Genomic DNA, 17697 nt, shown 5'->3' with positions numbered 1-17697 from the left:
AAGATCCATTATGTACTTTCCACGAAATTGTTTCCCGTTATCCACTGGACAGGAGGACATTTTCACCCCGTCACCCCAAACTGAACAAACCTCAGGCTAGCACACTCAGACTTCTGCAAACCCGTTGGTATCCCACTCCTCGGTCCCTTAACAGGAAGGATCCTGACCACTCACAGTCGTGCCCCAAAATGTGGTCATGACTCATGCTCTTTTGAACACATGCTCTGGCTGTGCCCAGTCCTTAACGCCTCTCCACCTATCACGAAAGAACAATAGCAGGAATCTCTCAAGAGCAGCAATCTCCACATTCAACTGCAGGCTGTCCAGAGGGCCCACGACATTACGGCGGGACTTCCATCTCCCGGTCTCATCGTGGGCGGAGCCACCGATTTGATCTTCGGGAGGCTTTGGCTCCCCAAGATCTCAGTCCCTCAGGACTCAAATAAAATTATTGTCATGTTATGTCACGCGTCACTGTGAGTGACGTCACAGCACTGCCATGTACATAGGCGCACTTGTACAGATGCGTCGACTCTGACTGGGAGCGCGGCGCCAGCGAGGAGAAGGGCAAACGGCACTTGGTTTGAAATTTGCGTTATTTCCGCGGTGCGTAGCGATGTAATACTTTGCGACACGATCTTTACCGCACATTCACTCAAAATGGCCAGAACTGGTGAGGGACGCTTTAATAGTTAGTTTCAGCGCTTTTTTTTTTTTTTTGCTGAATACGGGCTCTTGATCTCTCTTCACTGGCCTTCTACGACTCGCTTTCACAAATATGGCCGCCTTGTCGCACGTGCGGCGGGCGGTCACCATTGTGGCGTCATAAATTTGTATTTATGAATTGAGCAACGTTACGTAATTACTTCACAGACGTTCGCGCATGCTTTTCACATTCATGCCGTGGCCACATTTGGAAATGAGAAGCTGCACATTATCGTCAGCTTTGCGAGACACATCACCGCTGTCGTTCACTACCACCTGTAGCAGCAAAGGTGAGAGTTAATGCTGTAATCATTAATCAGCATGTCATTGCAGAAGGCCATGGCAATCAACCTCGTCTGCTGATTACTGGTTTTCCGCACATTGACAGACTGATGAGGTTCAGCGTACCAAAGAAACAAACCGGCTAAGATGGACGCCGTGGAAAGATCCATTTTGACCTGAGCCGATGATCTGTAACATCAAAGGAAGAAATTGACGTCCGCCCAAATTGTAACACGAAGTTATAAAGGAAACCCATACGGTTTCCTCGGAAAGAAAGCCTCGCTGTTGAGGAAAAATTCGTCCTTGTCCGGGATCCGAATCTTCACACGCGTGAATTTATTAACGCAAACCCAAAGCAAAACGCACAAGCGTTTTTTGCATTCCACCTCCATGGGAATGCGGCTGCCGCGGCCGGAATATTGAACCCGTAATCTCTTGTCTCGGCATGAAACGCCACATCCATGATTCACAGGAGGTACTACGGCTGATTCTCCACAAGCATACTATATATGAACTCAAACACCTGCGATATGCGCGTAGAGGCGCGCGTGGTATTCCCGCTTGAGCGCATGCGTCTGTGCAGGAGCCGCTGTTTGCTCTAACTATTCACTCAGGCTAACTACTTATCACAGTCGGTATCGATCCGGCGTACAGTGGTGCGACGTCATATGACGCGGGCCTCTTACGGCAAACGGCGTCAGGGGCTCACGTAAGAGCCTGACGGCTTAATTAAGCGATCCCCGTGAGTGATATCGCGACCCACTTCCCTCGGGTAGATTTGATCAGAGTATACTCACGAGGGGGCTACTCATATATCGCGATAAGAAGGCGTGAACTTCGCGCTTGTCGCAGGCGCGATTGGAGTCGTCGGCAGCTACGCCGGCTCTACCTTATACGCAACGATAGAGCGATATAGCGTAGCGGGGACGTGCTACCGTGGACGTATATCCACGGGAATACCGGAGCACGCATCCGGAGACTGATGTCACTTGTGACGCCCAGAATACGTAATAATGGCACTATATTACCACTTGTGACATCCATATCGCGTCGGAAATGTATTTGCGTTGCAAGACTCTTCTCTACAATAAAAAAAAAAAATTAGAATATGAGAGATACAAAAGTACATCCGCGATGTTTGTCTTTTTTTTTTTTTTCGTTGCCGATTCATGGGGTTTATAAGTCCCGAAGACACGTGGGGTTATGAGAGACTCCGTAGTAGAGGACCCCGGATTAATTTTTAGCCACCTGGAATTTTTTTTTAACGTGCACATATAGATCTAGGTGTACGAGAACGTTTATTTTTTCTTCTTGAATATCGCCCCCATCGAAATGCGGCTGCCGTGGACGGGAATCGAACCGGCGACCTCGCGCTCAGCAGCAGAACGTCACAGCTGCAGCGCCACCGTGGCAGGTGCCAAAATATCTGCCTCCTGCGGATATGCGGAGCACAATTGGACATTGCAACGAGTGCTGCGCGTGGTTTGGTTGAGCACAGCGTCGCAACATGTCCTTCAACATGGCGCTTCTCGCGATGAGTCTGCCGGCATTCTGGTGTTGTACGTTTATACGCTGTGCTTAAGAGCTCACATCTGTGCGGCGCTCGCCAAGGAGCTCTATACAACAGCGTGAAGAAGCGGCGACCACGCCTTTGCCAACTTCTGCCAACTCACGACTCATTACGGGCGCTGACGTGGTGGGTGGAGCAGGAGTAGCTTATGAGCAGCTGCTGGCGCCGCAGATATAGGCATACACCGTGTGTTAAGCTTTTGAGATTCATTCATTTCTGCTTACGTGGTCCAGATGCTTCCTCGGACACTGTTCGATCTCTCCTGCTTGCGCAGTTGGCTGTCGATGAGAAACGCCCCAAGCAAAGTACGCTGAGGGTCTGCAAGGAAGCCCCGTTCACCGTCCTCAAGCTTCTTATGGGAAACTCTTCGAGGTGAGTGAAGTTTCTAAAAGTGCCACTTAAGTTGTTTGTCTAGGAAAAAACAGAACAGGCCCACTAGCACATACTTTTTATTGGTTTGCTCTTTATCTATACAGCTTTTAGGCGGAGATTATTATTATCACCCGCCGTGGTTGCTCAGTGGCTATGGTGTTCGGCTGCTGAGCACGAGGTCGCGGGATCGAATCTCGGCCATGGCGGCCGCATTTCGATGGAGGCGAAATGCGAAAACACCCGTGTACTTAGATTTAGGTGCACGTTAAAGAACCCCAGGTGGTCGAAATTTCCGGAGTCCTCCACTACGGCGTGCCTCATAGTCAGAAAGTGGGTTTGGCACGTTAAACCCCATAATTATTATTATTATTATTATTAGTAGTATTATTATTATTCGCTTTTTTATGTGTGCGTGCGCCAGCACTCAGCCCTCATGGTTGTTCCTGGGCACGGTAAATGAATGATTGACTGATTAATAATAATAATAATAATGACGGCGTGCTGATTGCTGTTGGCAGTTCACTGAGATGTGTTCGGCGCAACGACCTAGAAAGTGTACAGGAGTCGATTTGCCTAGCGCGCTGTTAAGAATTGTTAATTGGAACTTTCTTTGTAACGCCGAATATTTCCCTTGTGTCATTTGATAAGGTCATCTATTCTATTGAAAGTGTCTTATCTTCCCATGGCCAGCACAGACTAACCCTTCTTGATGATTTTAATACTACTGGAATTGATTGGAACGCGCTTAGATAAACTCATTACATAGATAACAAATGCAGCCTCTTAGACTTTCTGCCTTTTTGTTCCCTTTAGTAGCATACAGCCTTGCGGCAGAGCTTGTACAGTGGTATTAATGAATCCTCTCGCTTTGCTTTCAAACGTGGTGATTGTGTCGGTTTAATTATTTCTTGTCTGTCACCGACTGGCCACTGGTCACAAACCAATGTTGATGACCAAGTAGAACATTTTGTTTTGAGCAGTATATATGCGCAAATCAATTCCCCACTACAGTACTAAGCGCGCTAGATATCCCCACTGGTTCTCATCTGTACTTATAATAATAATAATAATAATAATAATAATAATAATAATAATAATAATAATAATAATAATAATAATAATAATAATAATAATAATAATAATAATAATAATAATAATAATAATAATAATAATAATAATAATAATAATTAAAATAAAAAATATAAATTAAATTAATTAAATTAGATTGTTAAAAAGATAAGCTGTTCATCCGCCTGTGTTGTAACTCCCCTAATGTATAAAGATCGCACGCCGTAAATCAAGAAGTCCTGTGCCTAATGAGTGGAGGGAGGAATTCCGCTTTTTTTTTCGGACTATCAGCAAGCGCCTCTATAAGCGGGATCACAACTCATATGTTGCATTCTTGGAAAAGAGCGTCTCCGACTGGCCGGCTGAATTTTGGAAGTACATCCGTAAACGCTCTAATATACGTGGATAGTGTTTTCGCCTGCTTGAATTTAGGCCAGATACCCAAGCAGTCGCGGAATGTTTTGCTGCCAATTTCTCATCCTTATACAAAGCTTCAGGTTTCAGTGCTGGTTTCATTCAGCAGCACACGACAGTTCCTACATGTAGTACTGCGCTGTTTGATGAAAAGCTCATCAGCAGGTGCCTCAGGCGCTTGAAGCCTGTCACTGATGACATCCCTTCCGCAAATCTAGAACCTTACGGCAGTATATTTGTCCCAGTATAAACACCTATGCTTAATAATTCTTTAAATACTTCGACTTCAACTCAAATGAGAAAAACTGCTCGTGTTTTTTTCCTGTATTTAAGTCTGGCTGTAAACACCGATGTCTCGAATTATCGCCCGCTTTCTCTTCTCTGTGACACGTCTAAGATTTTTTGAGCTTGCTCTTCACAACATGTTGTCTTTTACTGTAAAGCACTCATTGATTTCGAGTCAGCGTGGATTTCGAACCGGCCGCACCACTGTCACAAATCTCGCAAGTTTCACAACACAGATCTACGTGCCAGCACTTGAAAGGGGGCAAGTTGACGCCATTTACTGTGGCCCAGTGGCGTAGCAACAGGGGGGGCCGGGGGGCCGTGGGCCCCGGGTGCACGGGGCCAGTAGGGGGGGGGGGGGGTGCCATTTATGCCTGAATGCACCCGTCTTTCCGCCAGCTTGACTGGGCGCAAATTGCAGAGAATGCTCCGGTATCCAGTAGCCCGAGCTCAGGAACCCGATGCGCTGCGCCGCAGAATTCTTGACTGCAGCTCTATCAACACCTCACGAAATAATTGCACGAATGTGCGGGCTAACAAATTTAATTCGCGAAATGGTCGCTAAACTACTCGCCTTAGCGGAACGTTTCATGTGGGGTACGCTCGTGCTGTGCGTTCGTGCTGAGAGCAGGAGTCGCGAAACATACAGTGAGGCGTTGTAAGGCGTTGGGGCTCTTGGGTCCCTCTTTCGTTCAGAACGCGCAGCGAAGACGAACATAGACAGCAGCAAAAGGGCGTTCAACCAGCGCGCCCGGCGCTCGCGTTTACGGCGAAGCGTTCGTGGACAGCGACGTTGCATAAATGTGGCCGTCAAAAGTCGCGAATGGGATTCTCTGGATCGTCTTCAGACTGGGTTCGGCCGAAGAGTTTGGCGGCGTATGACTCGACAGGCTGTAGTCGCGGGCCCGCCGTGATGTCCGGCTCGCTTTTATTTCCCCTCTCCAGCTCGCTCCGAGAAGCCGCTGCGAAACCTGCCGTTATGTTTCACGCTTTCTTTCTTACGCTCGAAAGTTTCAGAAAACTGTTGTTGTGTGACTTCATGCCACAAGTACAGTGTCTGTATCAGCTGCACAGAATTTTATAAAAGAAAGAAAGGCGAATTTTGTAAGGATATTTCCCGATCGAGATTATATGAAGATATGTCTTTTTGTGATTACTGGGAATTCGGTAGCGCGAAAAATATGGCAGATAAGTAATAACCATGTCCTTAATAATCCCGTAATTAGTACTTATAGAGGAAGCACTTCAATTCGAGAATTGAGGACTCAAAGTCATATTATTAACTCAACAAAAACTTCTTAAACAATATCGTTTTGGGTGCTACAACCTGCAGTACTTTGGCACTGCGGGCGGCGCCCAGTATGAAACCCGGAAATTGTCGATATCCTCGCCTTCCTCGACCACATCAGGGGGGGGGGGGGTTGACAGAAGACCTATGGGCCCCGGGTGCCAGACGACCTCGCTACGCCACTGCTGTGGCCTCAGCAAATCTTTTGATCTAGTCAGCCACTCACTGCTTGTGATCAAGTTTACGCATTTTGGTGTTGACTCGTCAAGTGCCAACCTGTTGCTTTTAGAATTCCGCGCAAGGTCACCGGATAACACACACACAGAGTGAGACAGAGAGATAGAGACAGAGAGAGAGAGACAGAGAGAGAGAGACAGAGAGAGAGAGAGAGATGCAAATGAGAGAACGGCAGGGAGGTTAACCAGAGTTAAAACCTCCGGTTTGCTGCCCTGCACTAGGGGAAGGGAAAGAGGAAGCAAAGACGGAAAGAAGAGCGGGGACAAAGAGAAATACCTTTCCATGTTCCTGCCTGTCATCACCAACACTCAACCATCCACGGAATACAGTCTTTATAACGCTTATTTTCATGATCTTAGTATTTTTCATAACTCGCTGTCATTGTTCTTTTCCGAGCTTTACGTTGTTGCGTGATACTATGTATTTTCACGCATGGTTCAACTGCCATTCTGCTCCTTTTTATTTTGTATTCAATTGGCGCCTTCTTGTGTGTACACTCTTTTCAATATTGTTCTTTTACAGTTCTTTTTAAGCTGTATATGGCTAGCCTATTCATCCGCCTGTCGGTCACCTGTAAGCCTAAAACTCCTCCGGTGCAAACCCATGCGCATGTGCGAAAAAAAATAACAGAGAAAGAGAGGCGCGCAATTAGCCAACGCCACCTAGATAGATAGCACAAGGCCTGTTTACTTCGATCTATGACGTCATGTTACCTGGCCCGAAATTTCCATTGACAAGGCTGGCGTGACGAAAGCAGTGACGTCAAGATCGCTGTTGCCTACTCGGGAGTATTCCCAAGAGATTCAATGGCAATCGGGCCAGATAACATGACGTCATGGAACGGAGCGAAAAGCCCTTGTGCTATCTAGGTGGTGTTGGATTAGCTGCAGTAGGGACGTCGTTGCTCTCCGTCGCAGCCAAGCGCGCGCAGCAGTTTCCCTCCGGCTCCGTAATGGGTAGGCCACGCGTCATACGTACTCCTGAGCAGCAGGCAGCTTTTGATCAGCAACGCCGCGAGAAGGGCCATTGCAGGTTAACCTTTGCCTGAGTTTGTTATCCGTCCTACATGTGCATGCGACTCATGCCCTCATGTAGTGCGCTGCATTTACTGTATCGTCAGGACAGTAAATAGTTAATCTAAACTAACTAAACGATAGTTAATCTCTGCTGTTTTAGTTTTCATCCAGTGTGGGCTCTTTCCTTTTTATGTCAACTTGCGAGAAATAGCTCCAAGCCATTTGCATCAGCATCATTGCTAATTCTGACTACGTGCCGTATGCCTGCCGCATCTCGCACCGTATCATCCCCGGATTTGGGGGGGGGGAGGGTTCTGCGACCTTGCAATCACACTGAGTTTGGCTGCCGGAAACGATCGCACGCGGCCGAGTCCGCGATCCGCTATGCCGACTCGGTCGCTGCGCCGGCCTCCCAGGATGCGCACGCTTGCAAACGGGTTCGACCAGTCAAGGGCGGCCGCGTAATTCCGGCGACCTATGCGCGCGCACATACACACGCGTGCACAACAGGGCGTTCCTCTGCCCCGACCACGTAGGACGGAAAGGACCGAGACGAAAGTATCGAAGGGAGAGGGCAGTGGGGGGGGGGGGGGCGATGTCGTCAGGCAAGGTCAGACAGTGCGGTCGGCAGTCGGCAGGGCATGACCACCATCGTTGGAGTGGTCACGGCTCAATGTGGGAGTGAGAAAAAGGCATTTAGAACCCTTCTTCCGCACTCGGTGGCACTTGCGGCGAGAATGAGAGAAAGTGTGTGCGTGCGTTCATGCGTGCAAGTTCACGCTTCAGTTCGATGCGTTTCACTTCTGGCTCTTCCGGTACATGGTTCGCAGGTGTCATTGCAATGGTTCAACGCGCCAGGGACTAATGAATTAATGAATAAACGGAGATGGGAAAGGTAACGATATGACACAAGCGGGTGTGAAGGAATGCTTACGAGTACTTCGTACTTGTGTGGGGACGAAGCTGTGTCTGTTTCCGGCGCAGACGACGCTCCTAAATTACAGTAACGTTGGGCGCTTACGCGTTGTCACCATGCACGCCACCCTTTTCACTCTTGACATTTTTCTCTGGGGTGAAGTACCGCCCTGAGTGGAGGACGCTGTCACGTAGCCATATTTATTTTAAACAATAAAGCATTATCAGTCAATGAGCGCAGAGTCAACCCTCTTGTTTGTCCTACACGTACTTAATGCGAAGGACAGCACTGTAGATGCTTTGACGACGTTCGCTCTGCTACGACTTGACAGGTGTTGACTGTGCTCGAAAGGTTTATATAAGCCAGGCCTACCAAGGTTATCTATTATGGGCAGGGCGGACGTCTTGCAACGCTCCGTTGCATCATCAGTGCGTACTTCGCAGTGCAATCGCCGATATAAAATGTGGCAAAAAAATGGTACAACTATCTTTAAAAATTTCTGCCAGGCTCTTTTTAGAGGAAGAAGGACAGAGAGCGCATGAGACCAGACACCAGGAAGCCGCAAGTAGAAACAGTGCGCAAATATTAGAAATTTCGAATATATATAGACTAGTCCTTGCTATTCGATTCGTATTGGACTCGAGAATAGGCAATTCGAAATTGTTGAGTGTTCATCTTTGTTCGAGGCATAAGGTGATAAGAATACTTGGTGAAGTCTCGAGGGAGAGAGATCGATGCATATGAGGGATTTTCTGACTGATTGTGCTCTTGGAGAGTCGTGGTATATTGCGCAGAGACACTCCTCCCTGAGCGAGCATATACGACCGACAACTTTCGTATGTTTAATCTGTTGCAGTCATTCAGTAAGAATGCCTCGCTTTTGGGCAGTCTATATACGCTTTTGTTGTCCTCGCTGAGGCAAGGCAATTTAAAATCTAACCAGTATCACCATATTTGCATCCCATTAAGGAATGCATGGTGCTGTATAGTATGATGCTTCTTTTTTTAATCCCTCAGACACGAAACAAAAATAAATGTGCGACAAGCCCGCGCCACCAAATGTATATGGCAGGCTAAAACCAATCACAATCGCAATAATCTGTAAGTTGAGAACACAAAACTGAAATTTGGAAGAAAATCCAAATGGAAAAATAATCCCGGCCCTGCCAAAGAGGATGTCCAGCGAAGGAGTTGAAAACCACCGCTACAACTGCTGAGGGGAGTATGCAATGCTTCATTGCTTTAGAGTAGCGGTAGCAGTGCTATCTTAGAGTAATGGTATAGGAATGCGAGTAATCGTAATTCTGACAGCACGCCGCCGCCCATAGCGGTGCTGCAACAACATTGAAATCGGTTGCTAGGCTGGTAATTTATTATACAAAAGGCTAGTGACGTCACACCCCGCGTCGCGAGCTGGGCCGCTTGCGAAACACTAATCTTTACCGTGAAACGTGCGCGGGGAGCGCTACGTGCTCCTCACTGCTATCACGAGAGCCTTATCATCATTTATGTGGTTGGGTGTTCGCTTCACTTTGCTGAGTGATTGCAGCCTCTGCCTTAGGGGGGTATGAGCCAATGCATTTCTTGCTTGCTTACGGGGTTATGAGCAATTGATGGTAATTGGGGTCCTAGTAATGTGCAGCTTCGCCGCAAAGATACAGTAGAGAGGCGAATTGCTCGGCCGTGTGTATGAAATGAGGCGGATATGGTAAATGAATTGAGCAAATGTGTAAACGCATAAATAGCTATATGTGGCATGCCATGTGAACCCTGGGCGCTCGATTCTCCACTGTTCGCCGGTGTTTTTATTGGTTGTCGAAGAGGGAAGAGGGACAAAAAAAAACATAGAAGGAGAAATATTCATATTTAAAACAGCGCAAAAAACACGGACAAGGGAGGACACAGGACAGCGCTCGTCCTGTGTCCTCCCTTGTCCGTGTTTCTTGCGCTGTTTTAAATATGAATGATCCGTACCAACTAGCTCGCACCAAAACCCTTCTGAAGGAGAAATAATAAAAACAGTGGCCGGTATTGACAGGAGAGGATAGGGGAAAGGAAAAAGAAAAGAAATAAATGCGAAATATTTTCTTCAATTAGACAACACTGTACGCATGCACCTTGTCACATTGTCACTGGGCACCAGATAAGTGCAAGCAGTTGTTTCTCATTTGCAAGCTCCTTATTAGAACGGAGCTCTAGTTAATTGCGAACGGCCTTAGACACACGTGTTAAATAAGCTTCGTTCTTTTACCAAACGGACTCTACACAAACTTTAATTCGTAGGGTTTCCAGAAGCAGAAAATTATTCGATCGGATATGCGAAGGCCATCTTTCTCGAATATTTGCATTCGACTCGATTCGGAAATTCCAGTATTAGGCCGCTGATACAACTATAGAACCTAACAGTAAGCCAGTTCTTTGACACACCTTTCTTTCTTTACTACTTCCTCGATGATTTAGATGTGTGCCATCGTTTACGTCATTTCCTGTACAGGCGCTCAGCAGGGAGATGCCGGAAACCAAGACATAAAACTATTTTTGTTAAGATGATATAGCAGCACAAATATGTTCTTGATTGCTTTGTTCAACTTTGACTGCTTTAGCACGATATATGTATTTCATCTTCAGCGTCTGCAGCCATGCACACATTCAACTTTTCCCGTCTCGTGCGGACCGGCACCGTTCGTAACGAGAATACCCCTTTCGTGTCCGAGAGAGTCACTCCAGGCAGAACTGCCTTAGTAGAAGATAGTAAAACATTAAATTATGTCAAGTTGAAATCTGTCACTCTTCGCTTTCCTCAGCACTATTGCATTCACGACGCATTCAAAGCCAGTCAGACACGACCAGTGATGTGTGTTTAACTGAGATTTTTATTCTCGGGATCATAACATTCCCAAAGACTTTTAAAGCGATTGCTTCTGCTTTTTTTTCTTTTGTTCATCCCCCCGCTCTGCAGTTTGTATGGTCCTGGCCGTTTATATTTGGCCAGCTCGGGACACTAGCACTAGAAATTATATAAATAGATATGTCCAATGGTTGGTTTCCAACACTGGTCCCTCACCACGGAAGCTCGATTGCGGACATGTGCCCGCTGAAAAGCGAAACAAACTCATGCAGGCCAGCGTCTTGAGACGCTTGGCACGCTAGGCGCTTTGCAGAGCAATAATTTACATATAGATATAGTAAGCGCACGCACCTTAGCTGACGATGAAGGAAGAAGTTACGAGTCACTTTCGTCTACGAAACCCGTCGCGCGTCTCTCATCGTACTACGGCGCTGCGGGGCGTTTCTACGCGGTCAAGCACGTCGTGTCTTGGGAGTGAACACATTTTAATGCTGAATAAAAGTACCATATTCTCTGCAAGGTCCACCATGGGGTCTGAGGCGTACGCTCATCACTGAAATGGGCAGCGCGTCTCTATAGCCGTAATGTGCCAGCTATCGTATACAAACCAACCCAAGGTTGGTTTTGCTGGGATTTCCTTTATGTTCTACGCGTTTAAATCCTGGTTAGCCACTCCTGCATTGGCTGTCACGTCTGTCGTTGGTTGTTAGGATAACTTACAAAATACGAGACAGACTCTCGGAGTAGGGCGCGGTTTTTTTATCCGGTTGGGAGAGCGTCATATAGGAGCGCCTTTTCTATAGTCCATCTTTGCCATCTCTGAGAGAGAGTAGAGAAAGCAAAAGACGAAAGGCAGAAAGGTTACCCTCTCTGCGCCACAATCTCGAATAATGTCAAACATTATACAGCGTTGAGCTTCCCCATCAAGTGCGCAGAATATATACGCCGGCGAGCCGGCGGCGACATATAATCAAGCGGGGACGAGACAGGCGGTCTTGCAAATGATCTTAACTCTATGCAAAAGCTAAAGATAACTTGGAAATGTTAAGCTGTGGGAGTTCCTCGTTATCTCGTTATGGTGCTGAAAATGGGAATGCATGTTTAATTGCATCCTCAAATGAGCTTTAGCAAAAAAAGAAGTCGAGTCTCCTTGAGAGACATTGCTGCTCCGAGCCAGAGAATTTGCGTGCATTTGTGTCCTGTCGCTATATATGGCTTTAGCATTGCGGGTAAATTGAGCTAATGTCCTTGTTATAGAGAAAGCTGCTTTCGTTTCTTTTTTTTAGGAGGCTTCTCATTTCTTTTTTCTTTCTTTCCTGTCGCTGTCATGCGCGGCTTTCCACGCGAATGGATTATCTGAACTACTGCCTTACTGTTCTCATGTAATACTGAAAAAAAAAGAACGTTTTTCTTCCATTAAAATATTCTAGGGGCTGAACTCATGAAGGTTTTCGTTTGTAAGAGCTACTTGTGATTAGCCGGTCGGATGGATTCATAATAATACGCCCAATTTGACCATCGTATGTACGGGCCTCAGGTGATTTGTAGAAGGCTAAGAAGGCGCCTTGAGGAGCAAGCTCTATGTCCGCTGGATCCAGTGGCGTAGACAATTTTTTTTCCTGGAATAGTGGCGGGGGGGGGGGGGGGGGAGGGGCAGGGCCCGCACTTAACCGGGGGTGGGGAGGGGAGGGAGGGTGAGGGGGGCTGAGCAGACCGCAGACCGCGCATACCGAAATACCGAAATACCGAAATTTCGGGAGAGGGGGAAGGGGCACGGGCCCGCTGTGCCAGCTCCTGGCTACGCCACATGACTGGATCAACAGTTAACCTCAGTACTTTTTTTTCTTTTTTTACCTGGACGAAATACATCCACGCCACGTGCGCTTCTACTGCATCGATAACGTTCGTATTGAGGCTTCACTTGCTAAATATACATTGACCGGACGAACAAAGACACGCAGCCGATAATAATTCCGCAGACGATCGCGAAACAATGAAAGAGCGACCGGAGTTGGCCGGTCAGTCGTTTACGCTTCTACATTTCATAAGCGAATGGATGGGGAACGTATACTTTCTCTACCACTGCGCTACTTGTTCGAGTACCCGGAGTTGGACTCCCTCTAAGTCACACGTCACTGTCTACGTGGAGAACAAGCAAACAAGCGAACAAACAAGCAAAGAGCCATATAAGAGATCCATGAGGCTCCACTGCCTATAAGGAGAAATAAAATACGATTCGGCTCGCAACTAGCTCAATGCAACATCAGCATTCTGTAATTGTGGAAACAACCCTCAAGCTGCTACATAGAGAATATAAAGCGGTAAGTGGGCGAGAGGTTGATGTTGAAGAATAGTTTGATTAATGAAATTAGAAATACGCTACAAGCAAGATATTTTAAATATTCTTTAAGCGCATTATTATAAATTTTGTGACGTTAACGAAAGAAAAATAGTGCTTAGAGAAATTAAGCCCTGCATTCTTCTTCTTTGCGATGTGCACAATTTCGATTCTGTATGATAATGTAATCAGCAATACACTACACGATATATGACAGTATGATATATGCTGTAATATATAATTACGGTACAAAATAGGTCCCAGGTTCAACACTCGTCTGCCCTAGGAGGCCCGGAAGGCGGCGATAGATAGACCTCAGTTTTCCTTGTTTTACTTCGGTCGCATTAGACGCTATTTTTTTTCTTCTCCTTAGCCTAACTCGCAGGCGGCACGGGGTGAGCTAAGTGTCGCCTCGAAAAAGGATTACGAACCCTATCAGCGTACCGAGGAAGTCTGGGTCTGTTATTTTGTATATTTCCACAGTTGCTCCACGCGGCGCACACGTGCTGCAGACCATTGCTGCCTGGCGTACGGGTCTCGCTTCCTCCAAGTCTTGCAGTGTGAGAAACCATGCGGCGGGCTAGCTCTGACGCGACCTTGAGGCGGGCAACCATCAACCCACTCTCGGCCTATTGCGGCACCAGGAGGGACCGCGCCGCCGAGAGGGTTACTAATGGACCACTTGAGTCGCCTTCACTGCTGACCTCACGCGCATTCACACACGCAAGTGAATGAGAATTAGCGGTAGGCAGGAAAGAGGTCGCGGCGAAAGGAGAGTGCCCGCGAGCGCGCCGTTCTTCCTCCACAACTCAGCCTTCTCTAAATGCCTTTATTTCGTGTTCTTTCCGCATAGTCAACTGAAGCCCGGCATGTAAAGAATCGCCTTTCTGGGGACACGAGCGGTGGACAGGTCCCTTAGCTCCACGTGGCGTGCACGTGACCATCGTTACACATCGGTTCGTGAGCAAAGAAATAGAAAAGGAAGAATTGGCAATTCCTGCCTCCACATGCATGTTTCACTCTGTACAGCAACAAAGGCCCGTATTTATGGCCCTCTATAGGGGTCTACTACTGTTGGCTATGGGGGGCGTATAATCTCAACCAGCCGACTACCACCCTTTGCGCATCGCGATGTGCGTTTAACCGGCAGGAGAGAATCCACTCTCAGACAACCGGCTAATGAGCAACTGTAGAATAAGAACACTAAAGGAAAATATTAATTAAGTCGAGCTAGATTGAAAGATTAGGCTTCTGTAATAACGAATGCGCCATTCGTAGCAAGAACAGAGCTTTTGTAAGCGAGAAAATGTCAAAAATTGGAAAGTTGAAGTGGCGCCACCTGTTGTGGACTCTGGTGGTACCTCTAATGTGACGTCAGAAAGTGGTCACGCTGAGATTGCGGCGTCAACTCATCTGTTTTGGCACTGGTGGTTCAAATTGAGAAGCAGCAGCGGTACCTTCTGCGGAAATTTGCTACGCAACGAAGTGACACATTGGCACACAGAAAACGATGATACACTTCTAGACTAGTAATCTATCGATCTAGTCCGACTTGCTGTTTTCCTTTAGTGTCGCTTTAAATATGTACTGACAAATACCTTCAAAGCTGTAGGAACACTAAAACGCGTTCTTCGCACATGAAAAAGATTACAGGTGTCAAGTATGAGGGCTAGAAAACGTAAGATATTTTAATTTGATACTAAAGCATGTTTCGTAGCGCTTACCTAGTGTCATCGGTGTTATCGTCACGCCATGACACAGTGCAAAATTTGTTCACGTCTTTAACAATAAGGCGATGATATAATAATTTTGCTAAAGAAAAAAAAAAGGAGTGGCGGAACCTACGCGTTTGTGTGAATCGATGGTAAGAGAAGCTTCCTTTGATGTTCACTGTAATGGATTCTTTTATGTACAATTAACACTCCTCACTGAAAGCGCGTTATGGCTCCATTTTGTTCGCTTCTTTTTCCACACTCGGCTGCTTCTGTTGCCGATGTTTCCACTTCCTGCCTTCTATCCTTCTTGTCCATTCGGCCACCTACTGAGTGGCACATGCCCGTTGGATGAACGTTTGTGAAGAATGTTCACAATATCCAGTAGCACGTGCCCAGCTGCAAGAACCTGGCGCCCCAAGTTGTCTATTCGGACAGATACACAGTGAGCCAAGTTGTTGTATACTCTGCAACACAGCAGACAACAGCCAACAAACAGCATTCGCAGAATCAGGGGAAGAGGCAATGAAAGCATTGCCTTAACAAAAAAAAATATCAATAAGTGCTTCGCGAGCGTTTCCTGGCTGAGCTCGCGTGTTTTAGCCGCAGCGATGGCGAGCACAGAGCAAGCCAATGTATCCATGACGTCATAACGCATCCACCACCTCCCGGATACCGACACCGAGATAATCAGCAGAAGCAATTAATTTAAAAATAATAATTTACACTAAGTAAATTAATTAGGGAGCTTTGACGCTTGTCAGCACTGTTTCTGCGAAGCTTAGAGGACTTCATCCTCTATTTAACGCATGAAAAAGAAAAGAGAAAAAAAATTTAAAATACTATGTCGGTACTCCTTTAACACTTTAGCACAAGCGCTCCTTTTCTCTTTTATTTTTTTTTTTCGCAGGGATTTGACGATTTGAATGTTTCTGCCAGAACCGTCAGCTGCTGGCGCTAGCGGATATGCTTTCTTCCTTTAGGCGAAGCTGCCTACTTTCTGACGCAACCTTGCGAATTAGAGTTGAATTTTTCCTGTTTATGCCTGCCAGCCGCTGTACATGCGGATTAGTCCAGGATAAAGGTCTTTCGCTGCGGGGCGAATTTCGAAAGCGAAAGCCTGGATTTCGAGAACGACACGACCTCTCCGTGGCTCTTTCCCGATATACTGTATATATTTGTCTGGGACTACGGGATTTGATATACGCGACATTTTCAAACAGCGAATGCAATGAAAAGAGCCGTAAGCTTTTTTTAAAAGGGAGAAGCAAGCGTCTGCGCCCACATTTTTCGTCCACGCCAGAAGCGTTAACGAGGCCCCAAAGATCGAAAGTGTACAAAACTCGTTTCTTATGACCACCATATAGTAACCTTGTGCCGTTATTATAGGGAACTATGGAAATAGGGGACTCAAAGTTAGCAGACGCCATAGGCCAGACGCAAAAGAAGCGGCAAAGCGTGCACAATATACCTTGGGCTTTCGGGTATCGCAAAGCCGTTTGGAGGCGCCATTTATAAATATCCCTATTATCTTAAACCGCGGCGTACGCATCTTTGCTTCCAAGTGCCGGCAACAACGGTGGGTCTTACGTAATACTTCGGCAGTCATTTATTGTTCACGTTTTTGTTAGCTAAACAGCCAATTACTACAACTACAGTGGCGACGCCTCCTGTCGATTTCTGAAGTAGCCTGTCGCAGAGCACCCAGTTGGTGCCTTTCGTTTCGTTTTGTTTGTTTCTCCGGGCTCCGTCTGACGTCCGCTGGTGCACTGAGGTTTGTGTACTCGTGGCCTCCGCGATCAGCTCCGGCGGCGCGCTGATCGCGGAGGCCACGGTGTACTACACGCTGTGGCTGAATTATGCGGCGGTGTGGCCAGTGTCTTCCGTTCTGGACTTTCTTAATGCGAAAGCCTTGGATGACTCACGGGTAGAAATATTCCGATGTCCGGCGTTATGGCACCGAAATTCGTAGGGAGTCTAGCCCTCTACCTTTGATGGGAGTCTAACCTTTGGTGGACGAATCAGCCCCCATGAATTTCCTTACAAGAAAGCGTGAAGCCGAGGCCAAGAAGAATCGTCAACACGACCTGTGGTTTTAATTAAGGTAAAGTTAATTAATGCACTCGAACCAACGACCTTTGGTGGGAGAAAACAAGTAATAGAAGTAGCAATGCATTGAAATGAAAATATCAATAATGTAATGAATGTCTCTTGAGCGCGCAGGCTTTCTGCGTCATCCATTTTAGCTAAAGCAACTCTCAAGTTTTTATTTATTTATTTATTTATTTATTTATGCAGAAAAATAAAATGAGAAGAAAAGATATAGCAAATATGGAGAAGAGATAAGCACATGGACACAGACACCGTATTAATTGCCTCCATAACCTCGCTATAGTACTGGCGTCGATGACATGACAGATTAAGCTGTCGACAGTATTCAAGTCTGGCCTGTTGGCTTCTGTTATGTTACGGTGTATCATCCCCAATCAACCTTGCCTTGTGATAAGGTGTGGCAGCTGCTTCAAATAGGCTTTAAGAGGCAATTTTTTTAAAGGCTCTGCAGCTGATATAATAGTGTCCTTCCTGCGGGATTGAACCTTAGAGAAGTTTTGCCTTTGCGAAATTGAAGCCGGTGCGTTCTCAAGA

At 46.7% G+C, this 17697-nt stretch overlaps 2 protein-coding genes across 4 annotated transcripts in view; one reads left to right on the top strand and one right to left on the bottom strand.

Moving 5' to 3' along the window:
• Positions 1–17697, top strand: part of LOC142582729 (carnitine O-palmitoyltransferase 1, liver isoform-like) — a 137736-nt gene that overhangs the window by 48627 nt on the left and 71412 nt on the right. For both annotated transcript variants that reach the window (XM_075692721.1, XM_075692719.1), the window contains exon 2: positions 2832–2929. The gene's annotated coding sequence lies outside the window, so the exon portion shown is untranslated. The remainder of the gene's footprint in view (positions 1–2831; positions 2930–17697) is intronic.
• The window catches only part of LOC142582730 (uncharacterized), an 85697-nt gene that overhangs the window by 59219 nt on the left and 8781 nt on the right, over positions 1–17697 (bottom strand). The window lies entirely within an intron of this gene.

Source organism: Dermacentor variabilis, chromosome 5, assembly GCF_050947875.1.
Source record: "Dermacentor variabilis isolate Ectoservices chromosome 5, ASM5094787v1, whole genome shotgun sequence".
Classification (NCBI taxonomy): Eukaryota; Metazoa; Arthropoda; class Arachnida; order Ixodida; family Ixodidae; genus Dermacentor; species Dermacentor variabilis.
This window is presented reverse-complemented; position numbering and strand designations above follow the sequence as displayed.